Source organism: Hemitrygon akajei, chromosome 26 (assembly GCF_048418815.1).
Source record: "Hemitrygon akajei chromosome 26, sHemAka1.3, whole genome shotgun sequence".
Lineage (NCBI taxonomy): Eukaryota > Metazoa > Chordata > Chondrichthyes > Myliobatiformes > Dasyatidae > Hemitrygon > Hemitrygon akajei.
This window is the reverse complement of record NC_133149.1, coordinates 30,858,027-30,874,430: the sequence shown is the minus strand read 5'-3', so window position 1 is coordinate 30,874,430 and position 16,404 is coordinate 30,858,027.

Genomic DNA, 16,404 nt, shown 5'->3' with positions numbered 1-16,404 from the left:
CTTGTGTCTATGATTCTGATTCTGTTATTTTTATTCATTTTCACTCTTTTATAATCTTTGTTAATAAATTACCACAATATTGTTGAGCGGTGTCGCAACAACAAACTTGCATTCAACATCAGTAAGACCAAAGAATTGATTGTGGACTTCAGGAGGGGAAAGTCGAGGGAACACACACCTCATCATGGGATCAACAATGGAAAGGGAGAATAGTTTTAAGTTCCCGGGTCCCAGCATCTCTGAAGATCTATCCTGGGCCCAACATATTGATACAATTACATAGAAGGCACGACAGCAGCTATGTTTCATTAGGAGTCACCAAAGATTCTAGAAATTTATATAGATGTACCGTGGAAAGCCCTCTAACTGGTTGCATCACCATCTGGTATTGAAGGGCCACTGTACAGGATCAGAAAAGCTGCAGAAATTTGGAAATCCAGCCAGCTCCATCACTAGCCTCCTCAGCATTGAGGACATCTTCAAAAGGCGATGCCTCAAAAAGGCTGCACCCATTGTGAAGCACCCTATCACCCAGGACATGGGGTTCTCAATGTTTCTGTCATGGAGGAGGTACAGGAGCCTGAAGGCACCCACTCAACGTTTTAGGAATAGCTTCTTCCCCTCTGCCATCAGCTCTCTAAATGGACAATGAACTCAAGAACACAACACATTTTTTCTTATTTTGCACCACCTACTTAATTACAAATAAAAGCGATTTTGCGATGTTGGAAATCCAAAGCAACACACACAAAATGCTAGAGGAACTCAACAGGTCAGACAGCACCTATGAAAATGAATAAATAGTTGATAGTTCAGGCCAAAACTATTCTTCAGGATTGGAAAGGAAGGAGGAAGATGCCAAAATAAAAAGGTGGGGGGGGGGGGAAGAGTACAAGCTAGAAGGTGATAGGTGAAACCATGTGGGTGGGAGGTGACAGGCAGGTGAGGACATGAGGCAAGATATCAGAGTGGGGAACAGAAGAAGGGGGAACGGGGACGGGACAAAATACCAGAAGAAGAAATTGATGTTTATGCCATCAGGTTGGAGTCTACTTAGATGGAATATGAAGTGTTGCTCCTCCACCCTGAGAGTGGCCTCATCGAAGCAGAAGAGAAGGTCATACACTAACATGTCAGAATGGGAATGGGCATAGGAATTAAAATGGTTGGCCATCAGGAGCTGTCTGACCTGCTGAGTTCCTCCAGAATTTTGTGTGTGTTGCTTATTTAATTTATATGGGGTGCTTTCCCCTGTGGATGCATGGGTTTCCTCCCAAAGTCCATAGGCATACTGGTTGACAGGTTAATTGGTCACTGTAAATTGTCCATGATTAGGCTAGGATTAAATCAGGGGATTGCTGGGCAGCAAGGCTTGAAGTTTCAGAAGAGCATATTCCACCCCGTATCTCAATAAATAAATCCTTACTTGTTTTTTTTATTGTTAAGTATGTATCACACTGTACTGTTACCATGAAACAACAAATTTCATGACATATGCCAGTAATATCAAAGCTGAGCAACACACACAAAATTCTGTTGCTGCCTGACCTGCTGAATTCCTTCAGCATTTCGTGTGTGTTGCTTTGGATTTCCAGCACCTGCACTTTCCCGTGTGTGTGATATTAAACCTGATTCTGATTCTGGTTCAGATTTTGATTATTAAAACCCCATTGATCACCCATGATCTTTGCTCTCTCCCTCTCACCCTGGGTCATGCACCCCACAGGATGACAATGTTTTCACTATACCTCGGTACATGAGATAATAATAATGAAACAATTTACACTTGTGGTCCACAGATTTAGAGCGTTGGCTTTTCTCAAAGTAACTCCAATAAGCTGCCAATGTTGTTCCAGTGATTTGTACTGGCTTGTCATTACATTAGTGAGTCCTTCTGCTGAAAACAGATTAGTTTCAAGAGTGCCGAAAGGCATTATTACATGGATAACTCCTGCCATCAGTAGCACACCACAATATAATTCAAGTAACCTACAGATTACAGCTCACAGCCTAGAAATTCTCTGAGGTATCAAGAAAAATGGTTGGGAGGAGTTTGGGCTATCTTGCATTGACCTGTAGTGACCAGGGGAATACTGACAGATTACCATCTTGCCTTTAATCATGTCAACAAACACATGTTTTAATATTTTAGAATTCTATTCAAGCACTATAGTTTCCCTTTTTCAGATTTTTCCATTTGTAATAAAAGAGAAAACTGATTTGAGGAACATTTAAATTAAAATAATTTATGTCTTTTATCAAGACCTTCATAGAAGCAGATCTATGAAATGAATAACTTTGAAATATCCTCAGTTTCAGCAGGCTGGTCACATTTTTAATAAAGTCAGTTTAATTCCACGTTAAATGCCTGAGACTTTAAGAAAACAACATCACAGAAGGGAATCCAGCAAATACTGATCACCTCTCCTAAGAGTTCCTTTATCTTTTTATATTGATTTAAAAAAGGGACTAATTCAGATTAATAGAAAAAGCTTGCATTCAAACACTTTAGCAATGTCTATGAATTTATTTTGCATACCTCAAAAATGCAGGACTCCATATATTATGTACTAATATATTCATATTCTTTTTGATACTGAGAAACCTTTTGAGCATTGAGAGATCGGCGGTAAAAAGGGTAGCTGCTTCAAGTTACTGGGTATCAAGATCTCAGAAGATCTGTCTTGGGCCCAACATATAGATGCAATCATGAAAAAGGCATGGTAGTGGTGTTCTTCATTAGGAGTTTGAGGAGAGTTGGTATATCTCCCTCTCACCCTGAGTCATGCACCCCACAGGATGACAATGTTTTCACTATACCTCAGTACATGAGATAATAATAATGAAACAATTTACACTTGTGGTCACTAAAGACTTGCAAATTTCTACGGATGGACCATGGAGAGCACTTTGACTGGTTGTGTCACCACCTGGTATGGAGGCTCCAATTCACATGATTGACAAAAAGCTGCAGAGGGTTTTCGACTTGGACAACTCCATGATGGGCACAAGCCTCCTCACTACCAAGGACATCTTCAAAAGGCAGCACCTCAAGAAAGTAGTATCCATCATTAAGAACCCGCACATTAAACATAGAAAACCTACAGCACAATACAGGCCCTTCGGCCCACAAAGCTGTGCCGAACATGTCCTTACCTTAGAAATTACCTAGGGTTACCCATAGCCCTCTATTTTTCTAAGCTCCATGTACCTATCCAAAAGTCTCTTAAAAGATCCTATCGTATCCGCCTCCACCACCGTTGCCGGCAGCCCATTCCACACATTCACCACTCTCTGAGTAAAAAACTTACCCCTGACATCTCCTCTGTACCTACTCCCCAGCACCTTAAACCTGTGTCCTCTTGTGGCAACCATTTCAGCCCTGGGAAAAAGCCTCACGATCAATGCCTCTCATCATCTTATACACCTCTATCAGGTCACCTCTCATCCTCCGTCACTCCAAGGTGAAAAGGCTGAGTTCACTCAACCTGTTCTCGTAAGGCATGCTCCCCAAACCAGGCAACATCCTTGTAGATCTCCTCTGCACCCTTTCTGTGGCTTCCACATCCTTCCTCTTAGTGAGGCGACCAGAACTGAGCACAGTACTCCAAGTGGGGTCTGACCAGGGTCCTACGTGCCCTCTTCTCATTATTACCATCAGGGAGGAGGTAGAACAGCCTGAAGACACACACTCAGCATTTTTGGAACAACTTCTTTCCCTCTGTCATCAGATTTTTGAACGATCCATGAACCGATGAACATTACCTCCCTGTGCCATTTATTTATGTATTTATTTCTATTGTAACTTACTGTACTTTGTTATGCCTTGCAATGTACTGTAAACACAAAAACAACAATTTTCCAGCATCCAGCTGGTCAGTAATAACAAACTTGACTCTGACCTATTGAGTATGATAATAATATATATATATATGAAATATTGCAACTCGGGTTGCAGAAGTGTCAGATGTTTGTTAAAATAACTACCATAAGAAACATATATATTCAAACCTGCTTGTTAAGCAGCCTCATGTGTGGCACCTTGTCAAAGGCCTTCTGAAAATCCAAGATACATCTGACTTGCTTCTCCTCAAATTTCAGGGTGAATTCGATCATATTATGATAATTTGCTCTGAAGGGTTCTTCTACCTTAAGCTCTCTCATCAATTCTGGTTTATTGCACAACACCCAATCCAGAATAGCTGATCCTCTAGTGGGCTCAACTATCAGCCAGCTCTATAAAGCCATCTTGTAGGCATTCTAGAAATTCCCCTCCTGTAATCCAAAACCAACCTGATTTTCTCAATCTACCTGCATATTGAAGTCCCCCCTGACTATCGTAACATTGCCCTTTTGGCACGCATTTTCTATATCCTGTTGTAATTTGTAGGCCACATTTTTACTACTGTTTGGGAATCTGTATACAACTCCTATCAGGGTCTTTTTACCCTTGCAGTTCCTTAGCTCTATTGACAATGATTCAACACCTTCCAATCCTATGTCACCTCTTTCTAAGGATTTGATTTCATTTTTACCAACAGATCAACTCCGCTCCCTCTGCCTTCCTGCCTGTTCTTTGGATACAAACTTTATTCTTGGACATTAAACTCCCAGCTATAATCTTTCATCCACGATTCTATGATGCCTACAACATCATACCTGCCAATCTGCAACTGTGCTGTGAGTTCATCTATTTTATTCTGTGTACTGTGCACATTCAGATACAACACCTTCAGTCCTGTATTCACACTTTTTGATTTTGTCGCACCATGCCCAACCTTTTGATTCCTGACTTTGTGTCAGGTCTTACCAACATCTACCTCCACTAACTGTTGTGGCACTCTAATTCCCAAGCTCCTGTAACTGTAGTTTAAACTTCACCATGCAGCATTAAGAAACCTTCCCCGCTAGGATATTAGTCCCCTTCCAGTTCAGGTGCAAACCATCCCTTTTGTACAGGCCCCACCTTCCCTGGAAGAGAGCCCAATGATCCAAAAGTCTTATGCCGTCCTTCCTACACCAACTCCTTAGCCATGCATTAAACTTATAATCTCACTAGCACGTGGCATGGGTAGCAATCCTGAGATCTCAACCCTGGAGATCCTGCCCTGTAATTTAGCACCTAACTCCCTGAACTCCCTATGCAGAACCACGTCACTCGTCCTTCCCATGTCATTGGTACCTACATGGACCACGACCTCTGGCTACTCACCCTACCACTTAAGAATGCTAAGGACTCGATCTGAGACATCCCAGACCCTCGTACCCGGAAGGCAATGTATCATCGAGGAATCTTGTTCTCGCCCACAGAACCTTCTGTCCATCCCCCTAGCTAACAAATCCCCTATCACTACACAGTGCCTCTTGTTCATCCTTCCTGTCTGAGTCACAGAGGCAGACTCAGATTCAGAGACCCGACCACTGTGACTTTCCTCTGTTAGGTCATCCTCCCTGACAGTATCCAAAGTGATATACCTGATGTTGAGGGGGATGGCCACAGGGGTTCTCTGCACTGGCTGTTTAACCCTTTCCCCTTTCTGACTGTCACCCTGTCTCCTGGGTCCTGCACCTTGGGTGTATCTACCTCTCTATATGTCGTATCTGTCGCCCCCTCAGCCTCCCGAGTGATCTGGGGTTCATCCAGTTCCAGCTCCAACTCCGCAAAGCAGTTTGTTAGAAGCTGCAGCTGGATGCAGTTCTCACAGTTGTAGTCATCAGAGACACTGGAGGTCTCCCTACCTTCCCACAATCTGCAGGAGGAGCATTGAACTATCCTGCCTGGCTTCATTACTATTCTAGATGAACAGATGAAAAGAAGGGAAGGAAAAAAACTTCATCTTGAGCTTTTCTTTTCTTTAACTGACTGAAGCATCTCCTCGTTGAAGCCTCAAAATCACTATTGTGATTCTGTCCACTCAGACGATGGCCAATGTGATGATGGCTACTGTGTTTGCCCCGCCTTCCTTTAATTTGCTCTTATGAATCAATCCAAAATGTTGATTGGCCGCTGGTCAACGGTTTTATTCACTGTCGCAACCCGCTGCTGCCTTTTGTACTTGGGCACTGGACCTGATTGAAAATCCCCTCTCCTCAAAACTTCCAATGACCGGATTGGCTGCTGGTCAAGGCTCATTTGCTGCCTGATTAAACCTTTTATAAAAATAGTAATGTTTAGGCAAATTGCATACAATATATTCATGCACTGAGTATATAGTTCAGATATTTATAAGTAGAATGCTGTGAGAATGATAATTAATACTGGTTACTAAGCTTCCCCTGGAATCATCTGTGCTGTTTGATTCAAATACTCAAAGTGGATTCTCATTGTTTCCAATTGGATCTCATAACTACAATCTTAACTTACATTATAACCTTGGGATTTTGTAACAAGACTATAAACTTAGGAGCAGAATTAGACAATGAAGCCAATCGAGTCTGCTCCACTATTTAATCATGGCTGATTTATTTTCCTTCTCAAATTCATTCTCTTACCTTCTTACGGTTGTAGTGATCAGGGAAACTGGAAGTCTCCCTGCCCTCCCACACCCTGCAAGCCAAGCATTGCCTTATCCTGCCTGACATCTCTACCTAGTTGAGCAGATATAAAGAAGGAAAAAACTTGAGCTTTTCTTTGCTTTCTCTGAGTGAAGCCCCTCATTGCTGAAGCCTCGAAGGGCAAAAGCCTTGAGATTACCACTGTGACTATGCCCACTCAGACAACAGCCACTGTATGATGGTTGCTGCACTTCCCACTGCCTTCCTTTAATTGCTTTTACTAATTAATCCCAAGTGCTAATTGCTGCTGGTCAAAGCTCTATTACGCTGCTGTGAACTGCTCCTGCCTTTTATCCTTGGGTGGTGGACCTGAGTGAAGTCCCCTCGTCTCCAAACTTCTGATGTCTGGATTAACCGCTGGTCGAAGTCATTGTAAATTTAGCTTACAATGACTTAATTGTTAGATTAATAGTCTAACTGGCCTCTTCTTCTACCTAGCTATATGTGATAGAAGGGGATTCGATGAGTTGTCAGACCAGAGTATAAAGCTTTTGCCTGGGACTATCACATTAAACATCAGCTCCAGAATCAAGAGCAGGAATACCAGACTCCTCTTACTGGGATTGTCACAAAGAGGGTTCACATCACATACCTTCCAACTCAGAAATGGAATTGCCATCACGGAACTGAAGGTACCTTTGAACACAGCAGCCACAAGCTTTCACAGTGTGTGCCATCAGTAAACAGGGCACAAACTGTGCCAAATTAGGGTTCAAGTGTCATTTCAATTTGGACCAATTTAAGTCACCAACTTTAACATCCATCTTTTATCAGTGCAACTGAGAGGCAATTCAGTAAATTAAACACTTATCAGAACATTAGAACATTTAATAACATTTAAAAATTCTTCAATATGTTTAAGAGAAGTAACATAATTAACTGCCGAAAAAGGCTGAATTATAAAAAGTATGCATTTTTAATCACTGTCTCATTCAACATGTATGAGTATTTCTGTTTTAAATAACAGAAATTATAAACTTACATCTTGCTGCAATTCGCCTCCTATATCTCCTTCTGCCCTCCAATTCTTGACCTTACTCCTGCTCTCTCAGTCCTATCCCACTGAGATACTCAGTTTTCTGTTTTTTAATCCCTATCAGCCAAAACTATCAACAATTTGCTTTCACCTGGTTCTGTGTCCATTGTCTAATAGGTCTGCCTCCTGCACCCTCTCCTCAACAAAACTACTCACAAAATCTGGAAATATTGGGAAAATGGAAATTAAGGCAAGAAATTAATAGTTGTTGATATTTTGGTTAACCCATTAGATCCCATAGCAAGGAGAGTTATTCCACATTATTATTGTTGTTCCCAGCACTGCTGGTAATGCTTTGACTATTCAGTTAATCCCCATTACCTTTTGACTGACTATGCGTCTTTTGTTTTGTGTCCTCCTATCCACCCCACTCCCTTGATCCCTGCATATGTACTGTACTTGTTTATTTTTAACTCCATCTTCAGCAATGTTTAGTCAAGTATCAACAACCTGAAATGTCAACTGTTCCTCTCTTCACAGATGTCAACTGACCCGCTTAGTCCTTCTTGAATTTTATGTTCATATTTCAAGTAGAACAAAGAACAGTACAGCACAGGAACAGGCCCTTCGGCCCACAATGTTGTGCTGAACCAAGTGTCCAACTAAATGAACCTCTTCTCAAATTTCAAAATTGAAAGTTCAAAGTAAAATTTATTATCAGAGTACAGACATGTCACCACATACAACCCCGAGATTCTTTTCCTGCGGGCATGTTTGAACTTTGTAAAAGGATTGCAGCTAAAGTAATTCAAAGGGAGTATATTTAAGAGGAAGGCTGGTACAATTTTCTGCAGCCCACACAGAGTCACCGATGTATGCCAGTGCCATCTTGTACCCAATGTCTCTTCTGCCTACACAATGTTCATATCCTTCCATTTTTCACACATTCATGAGCATATCTAATACAGAAATACAGTAGCACAGCGCTTTAGTGTGCCAGCAAACTGGGTTTAACACCCTACGCTGTCTGCAAGGATTTTGTATGTTCTCCCGGTGTCTGCGTGGGTCTCCTCTGGTTGCTCTGATTACCTCCCACGGTCCAAAGACGTATCAGTTGGTTGGTTAATTGGTCATTGTAAGTTGTCCAATGATTAGTCTAGGGTTAAATCTAGGTTGCTGGGCGGTGCGGCTCGAAGAGATGGAAGGGCCTATTCCACGTGGTATCTCAATAAATAAAATAAATAAATTTCTTCAACTCCCTAATGTAGCTGCCCCTACCACCACCTGAGGCAAACATTCCAGAAACCCTCCACTCTCTGTGTAAAAATTTCCCCTCGCATCTCCTTTGAACATACCCCCTCTCACTTTAAATGCACACCCTCTGGTATTAGAAATTTCAACCTTGGGGAAAAAAGATAGTGTCTGTCTGCTCTATCTCTGCCTCCCATAAACCTCTATCAGAACTCTCCTCAGCCTCCCCTCCAGAAAAAAAACAACCCAAGTTTGTCCAGCCTCTCATGATAGCACATGCCATCTAAACCAGGCAGCATCCTGGTAAACATCTTCTGTACCCTCTCCAAAGCCTCAACGTCCTTCCTATAATGGAGCAACCAGAACTGTATAGATGTGGCCTAACTAGAGTTTTATAAAGTTCAACTTAACTTCCTGAATTTTAAATGGCCTAGTTCTGCTCCTATATCTTATGGTCTTATATACACCTCAAGCAGCAGAGCTCCCAGGACAGATCCTTGTGGAACACCACAAACCACAGCCCTCCCATTAGAATGTCCCTTTGTCTTCTATGGGCAAGCCATTTCTGAATCAAACAGCTAATTCACCATGGATTCCATGCATCTTAATCTTCTAGATGAGCCTCCCATGAGGGACCTTGTCAGTCGCCTTACTAAAACCCATCTAGACAACGTCTACAGCTCTACCTTCATCAATCACCCTTGTCACCTCAACAGAAAACCTAACTCAAGTTAGTAAGATATGATTTGCCCCGCATAAAGCCATGCTGGCTCTCCCTAGTTAGGCCATGGATTTCCAAATGCTCATAAATCCTATCCCTGAGAATTCTCTCCAGTACCTTCCCTACATCTGATGTGAGACTCACCGGTCAATAGTTTCCAGAATTACCCCTGGTTCCCTTCTAGAATAATGTAACATCAACTACTCATAGTCCTCCAGGACCTTGCCTATGGCTGGAAAGGACACTAAGATATTGGTTATGGCCCCAGCGATCTTATCTCTTGCCTCTCTCAATAACCTGTGGTATATTCCATCAGGCCCTGAGGACTTATGCACCTTAATGCTCTTTAACAGACCCAACAGTACTTCATCCCTTACCTCAAAATGCCCTTGCATATTAATACACTCAGCACTGATCTCACTTTCCTCCACGTTCTTCTCCTTGGTAAATACTGATGTGAAGTACTCATTAAGAGCGTCACTCATATTCTTAGCATCCTTTATCCTTGAGTAGTCCTATCCTCTCATGAGTTATCTGGTTGCTCTTGATGTGTATATAGAATGCCTTGGGATTTGATAAAAGATTTATTGAAGCTACAGCTATAACGGGCACCAGCTATAGCGAGACAATATCGGCAGAAAGAGTATCCAAGATCTCTACCATGTAGCTTGGAATTAGTTCTGTTAAATCATACCAAGGGATTTGGTCAGGTTCTTTTTCTTGTGTAACTATTGTGAATTGACTTTCTGTGGATGAGCTACTACTTCATCCAATGAACCAAGAAACAAGATGGCAAGCCACCTAAGATTGAAGAACCAATGCGGGAACGAAATGTTTCAAACATAGAGGATTTAATATGGCTGGATGTATAAGTTTATTTCTCATTTGAAGGATCTGAATTTGATTTTCTGGCAGCACTGATTATTTTTTCAAAGACTTTGATAAATTACTGAATGAGGTTTACTTTGTTTAAAAGTTGTGGTGTTGGAGAATTGTCATGAAAGGAGTTAAATTCAACACCCCCCAAAAATATATTTATTTATTTAAACAGCGATGAACCATAATACTTAAAAATAGGAATTCAATTAGTTTCCTAACTAACTAGGGATAATTAAAAAGGCAAATGTTAGGCTGTAAACTTTTAAAAAGGGAATACCACTAGATCTAATTAGTTAGAGAAATTGGAGAAATAAAGGTTATCCTAATGAATACCACTGATTCTAACTAAAAAGGAATTTGGTTTTTGTTTGATATCTGGGATTTGGAACCTAAAAAGAATGTTGGAATTTTGAATCGTTCTTACTCACCTAAACATTTTGTACATGTTTCTATTTTTATAAACAAAACTTGCCTCCAGAAATGTGTGTATTCTATTCACTGCCTCCTTCCGATATCAAGAGCTTCTGATGGCCCACTAGCACCTAGTGTAAGGCTATGTAATTTGATTTTCTCTTAAAGAGTGTGGCGATCAGTCACACAAGATAAGACAGGTGCTACATAGGTGTTACATAAAGCTATTGGTCATCCTGCAGATGATCTGAGACAACTGCTTTTAGTGAAAATAGATTTCTTAATGAATTCTAATTCTGCCCAACAAGATGCCTTTGATATACAGTGTGATATACTTTCCTCACTAAGTACATTCTGATGTGATTATTAATAGTAAATAATTATTTGAGATTGTATGTCAGATTTTTACCATCTCCAGTATTTTGATTTTGGGCATAATTATGCATGCTCTTTCAATGTGGACTGACATTGATCAATGGAAGCACTTGAACCATGATTAATAATTTCAGGTTTGCCCATTCATGCTTTCAGCTGAGTGAGATGGCTTGCCTCAGTGGTGCTGATGTAGAGAAAACCAACGATGGGAACAAAAGCTTTGTTTCTTAAATAATGTGGAAGTTTTTAGTGTCAGAGTAAAGAAACTTGTTTTGATTCCAAGGAGAAATCAATGAAGCCTGCCAACCTTCAAATTGCTGTAAATTGGAATTGTTAACAATGAATGGCTGAATTCACTGAGTTCAGCCTCACTGATCAATGATGCCATTTAGTTTTTACGTGCATTGCGCACAAATGTGTAGAACAGCTGGAGGTGCTAAAAGGCGTTTACTTTAAACAGAAAGCAAATATTTCTCCTTGAAACAAATTATGTTGGATTTTGACTATTTTGAATTCAGAACAATAAAAAGAAAAAGCCTTTTTAATGAACTTACATCTCTTTCATGCTATTCTCCTGCATGAAAAGAAATAATTGATTTTTTTACCTTTTGTTGAATGAATAGAACTACTGGAATATTGTTAATGTTTGAGAAATAATACTCCATTTGGTCGAGTACTTCTCATTACTGAAACCGGAAATAGAAGAAATTAGATCCTAAAATGGAGTCTTACGGATTATTGTTGAATGTAGACCAGGAGTAAATGATATTTAGGGAAAAAGATGATAATAGATAGATAGATAGATAGATAGATACTTTATTCATCCCCATGGGGAAATTCAACTTTTTTCCAATGTCCCATACACTTGTTGTAGCAAAACTAATTACATACAATACTTAACTCAGTAAAGAATATGATATGCATCTAAATCACTATCTCAAAAAGCATTAATAATAGCTTTTAAAAAAAAGTTCTTAAGTCCTGGCGGTAGAATTGTAAAGCCTAATGGCATTGGGGAGTATTGACCTCTTCATCCTGTCTGAGGAGCATTGCATCGATAGTAACCTGTCGCTGAAACTGCTTCTCTGTCTCTGGATGGTGCTATGTAGAGGATGTTCAGAGTTATCCATAATTGACCGTAGCCTACTCAGCGCCCTTCGCTCAGCTACCGATGTTAAACTCTCCAGTACTTTGCCCACGACAGAGCCCGCCTTCCTTACCAGCTTATTAAGACGTGAGGCGTCCCTCTTCTTAATGCTGCCTCCCCAACACGCCACCACAAAGAAGAGGGCGCTCTCCACAACTGACCTATAGAACATCTTCAGTATCTCACTACAGACATTGAATGACGCCAACCTTCTTAGGAAGTACAGTCGACTCTGTGCCTTCCTGCACAAGGCATCTGTGTTGGCAGTCCAGTCTAGCTTCTCGTCTAACTGTACTCCCAGATACTTGTAGGTCTTAACCTGCTTCACACATTCTCCATTAATGATCACTGGCTCCATATGAGGCCTAGATCTCCTAAAGTCCACCACCATCTCCTTGGTCTTGGTGACATTGAGACGCAGGTAGTTTGAGTTGCACCATATCACAAAGTCCTGTATCAGTTTCCTATACTCCTCCTCCTGTCCATTCCTGACACACCCCACTATGGCCGTGTCATCAGCAAACTTCTGCACATGGCAGGACTCCAAGTTATATTGGAAGTCTGATGTGTACAGGGTGAACAGGACCGGAGAGAGTACGGTTCCCTGCGGCGCTCCTGTGCTGCTGACCACCGTGTCAGACCTACAGTCTCCCAACCGCACATACTGAGGCCTATCTGTCAAGTAGTCCACTATCCAATCCACCATGTGAGAGTCTACTCCCATCTCCGTTAGTTTGTGCCTTAAGATCATGGGCTGGATGGTGTTAAAGGCACTAGAGAAGTCAAGGAATGTAATCCTCACAGCATTAGAACATTGGAACATTAGAATAGATATCTGCAGATATGAACAGCATGGAAATCTCCAAAGAGGATAAAGTAGTTACACTTCAGGTATAATCTTCAGACCAACAGTTAACATTTGAAGTGCATGCCCCTGAAAATATAATACCTCATTTTACTTCATGGTCTCTGGGGGCTTGCTATTGCTTACATGGTGGTGGGTGGGGGGGGGGCTGATACTTTTTATGGAACAAGTTTGGGGGAGGGGGTTGGTGAAGGTTTGATGCTTTGCTGCTGCTTGTGTTTGGGAGGGGGGCTTTGGGTTCTAATGCTTTTATGTCTTTCATCTTTTGGGGTTCTTTTTTCTCCTTCTCTGTTTTGTGGATGTCTGTGAAGACTCAGGATTTCACGTTGTATGCTGTGTACATTCCCTGACGTTAAATTGAACCACTGAACAAGATCTGTACTTCTTCCATTTTCTGTTGTTCATTTCAGATTTCCAGCATATCTGAGTTATGTCTAATAGAAAGAACAGGTAAGGCCAGGTTAGGACCTCAGCAGGAATGATGGGCCGCAGTGCATATAGTTTTAGAAAGGAGCATAATGGGTAAGGCAGTTGGCTTAGAGCCTGAATTAGTACATGGAATTGTGATGTTGCAATCCTGTAGAATCCTGGTTGAAAGAAGAGGAGTACCACATCTCAGTGTTACATGAGACAAGTGTTCTAGGTGTGATAGAGAAGGTTGTGAAAAAGGAGGAGACATTGTATTTAGGAGAGCTGCACTTAGAGAGGACATTTTGGAGGGCTTATCTAATTAGGCCATATGGGTGGACCTCAGGAATCAGTAAAATGCATCCTCTGTTCTGAAGTAATACTATATACACCAGCCAACCTGAGATTGGGGAACCTGTAGACAGATTATGGAGAGATGTTAATACAACAGAGTTGTAGTGGACAATATTAACTTCCCTAAACTTCTTCACTGCCAGGGGTTTAGATGGGGCAATTTGTTAAATGCATCCAAGAGAATTTCTTGGAACAATATATGGATAGTCTATCTAGGGATCAGGCCATACTAGACCTTATAGTGGGAAAAGAACATGACTCCACTCGGTCATGGATCACCTGGACAATAGTAATACCTACATCAGGCTGCTGTTTACTGATTACATCTCAGCGTTCAACACCATTGTACCCTGAAAACGAATCAACAAGCTCCAAAACCTGGGCCTCTGTACCTCCCTCTGCAACTGGATCCTTGACATCCTCACCAGGAGACCACATTCAGTGCGGAACTGAAATAACATCACCTCACTGACAATCAACACTGGCACACCTCAAGGATGTGTGCTTAGCCCACTGCTCTATTCTCTCTACATCCATGACTGTGTTACTAGGCATAGCTCAAATGCCATCTACAAATTTGCCGATGACACAACTATTGGCAGAATTTCAGATGGAATTTCAGAATTTCAGGAGTGAGATAGATCAGTTGGTTGTGAGGAGTCATAACAACAACCTTGCACTCAACATCAGTAAGAGCAAGGAATTTATTGTGGAGTTCAGGAAGGGGAAGTCAAGGGAAGACACACTAGTCCTCATCGAGGGATCATAAGTGGAAAGAGGGAGCAGTTTCAAGTTCCTGGGTTCCAACATGTCAATGCAATTCCAAAGGAGGCACAGAAGTGGCTATATTTCATCTGGACTTTGAGGAGACTTAGAATGACACCAAAGACTCTCACAAATTTCTACAGATGTACCACGGAGAGCATTCTTTCGGGTTGCATCCCCGTTTGGTATGGAGGGGCCACTGCAAAGGTTTGGAAAAAGCTGCAGAAAGTTGTAAGCTCAGCCAGCTCCATCAAGGGCACTAGCCTCCACAGCATCGAGGACACCTTCAAAAGGCAATGCCTCAAAAAGACAGCATCCATCATTAAGGACCCCATTACCCAGGGCATGCCCTCTTCTCATTGCTACCATCAAGGAAGAGGTAGAGAAGCCTGAAGACATACACTCAATGTTTTAGGAACAACTTCTTCCCCACACCTTCAGATTTCTGAATGGAGAATGAACTCATGTACACAATCTCAATATACATTATTTTTACTCTCTTTTTCACTACTTATTTAATATATTTTAAATATATATTTCTTATTGTAATTTATAGTTTTAAAAATTATTATCTATTGCAATTTGTTGTTTTACTGCTGCAAAACAACAAACTTCACAACATACTATATGCGAGTGATATTAAACGTGATTCTGATTCTGTTTCTGACCAGGAGATTGAAGTTTCAGTGGATGAGCTTGTGGGAACAGTGATTATAATTCCATAAATTTTAAGATAGTTATGGATAGAGTAGAGACTGGTCATTAGGTGAAAGTGGTAAATTGGGGGAAGGTTAGGCAAGAACTGGATGGATTAAAGGTAAAGGTGGCAAGATTTTGGATGACAAGAGATATTGTAAGTTTACCCAAAAAGATAAAGGAGGCTTAGGAATTGAAATTGGACAAAGCCATTGAGGAAGATAAAGGAAGCAGTAAAGAACTTAAATAATGAATTAGGTGGGCTAAAGAGGCCATTATTTTTGGCAAGCCGAGTTCTATTTATTTATTTAAAGATGCAGCATGGTAACAGGCCCTTCTGGCTCAAAACATCTGTGGCACCCAATTACATTCATGTGAACAATTAACCTACTACCCCAAACATATTTGGAATGTGGGAGGAAACTCACATATCCACAGGGAGAATGTAAAACTCCTAACAGACAGTGGTAGAATTGAACTCGGATAGCTGGCACTGTAATAGTGTTACACTAACTGCTATGTTACCATGCTACCGTAAGAAGAATCCCAACATGTTTTATGCGTATATTAGAAGCAAGAGGATAGTTATGGAAAGGGTAGGCCCACTCAAGGACAAAGGAGTAAATCTATGAAGAGAAACAGAGGAGGTGAGTGAGGTTGTTAATGAGTACTTTACATTGGTATTTACCAGGAGGACATGGTTGAAGATAAGACGAGGGAGAGGTATTTTGATATTCTATGGTTTGATGATATTAAGAAGGAGGTGGTGTTGGTGTTTTGAAAAATATAGAGATGGATAAATCAGGCCCAAAGGCCTGACGGAATCTATCCCAGGATACTAAGGGAATCATGGGAGGAGATTGCTAGGACCTTACAGAGATATCTTATCCTCTTTAGCTATAAGCTTTGTTGCAGAAGAATGGAGAATAGCCAATGTTAATCCTTTGTTTAAGAAGAGTAACAGGAATAGTTCAGAAAATTATAGGCCAGAGAGCCCTACA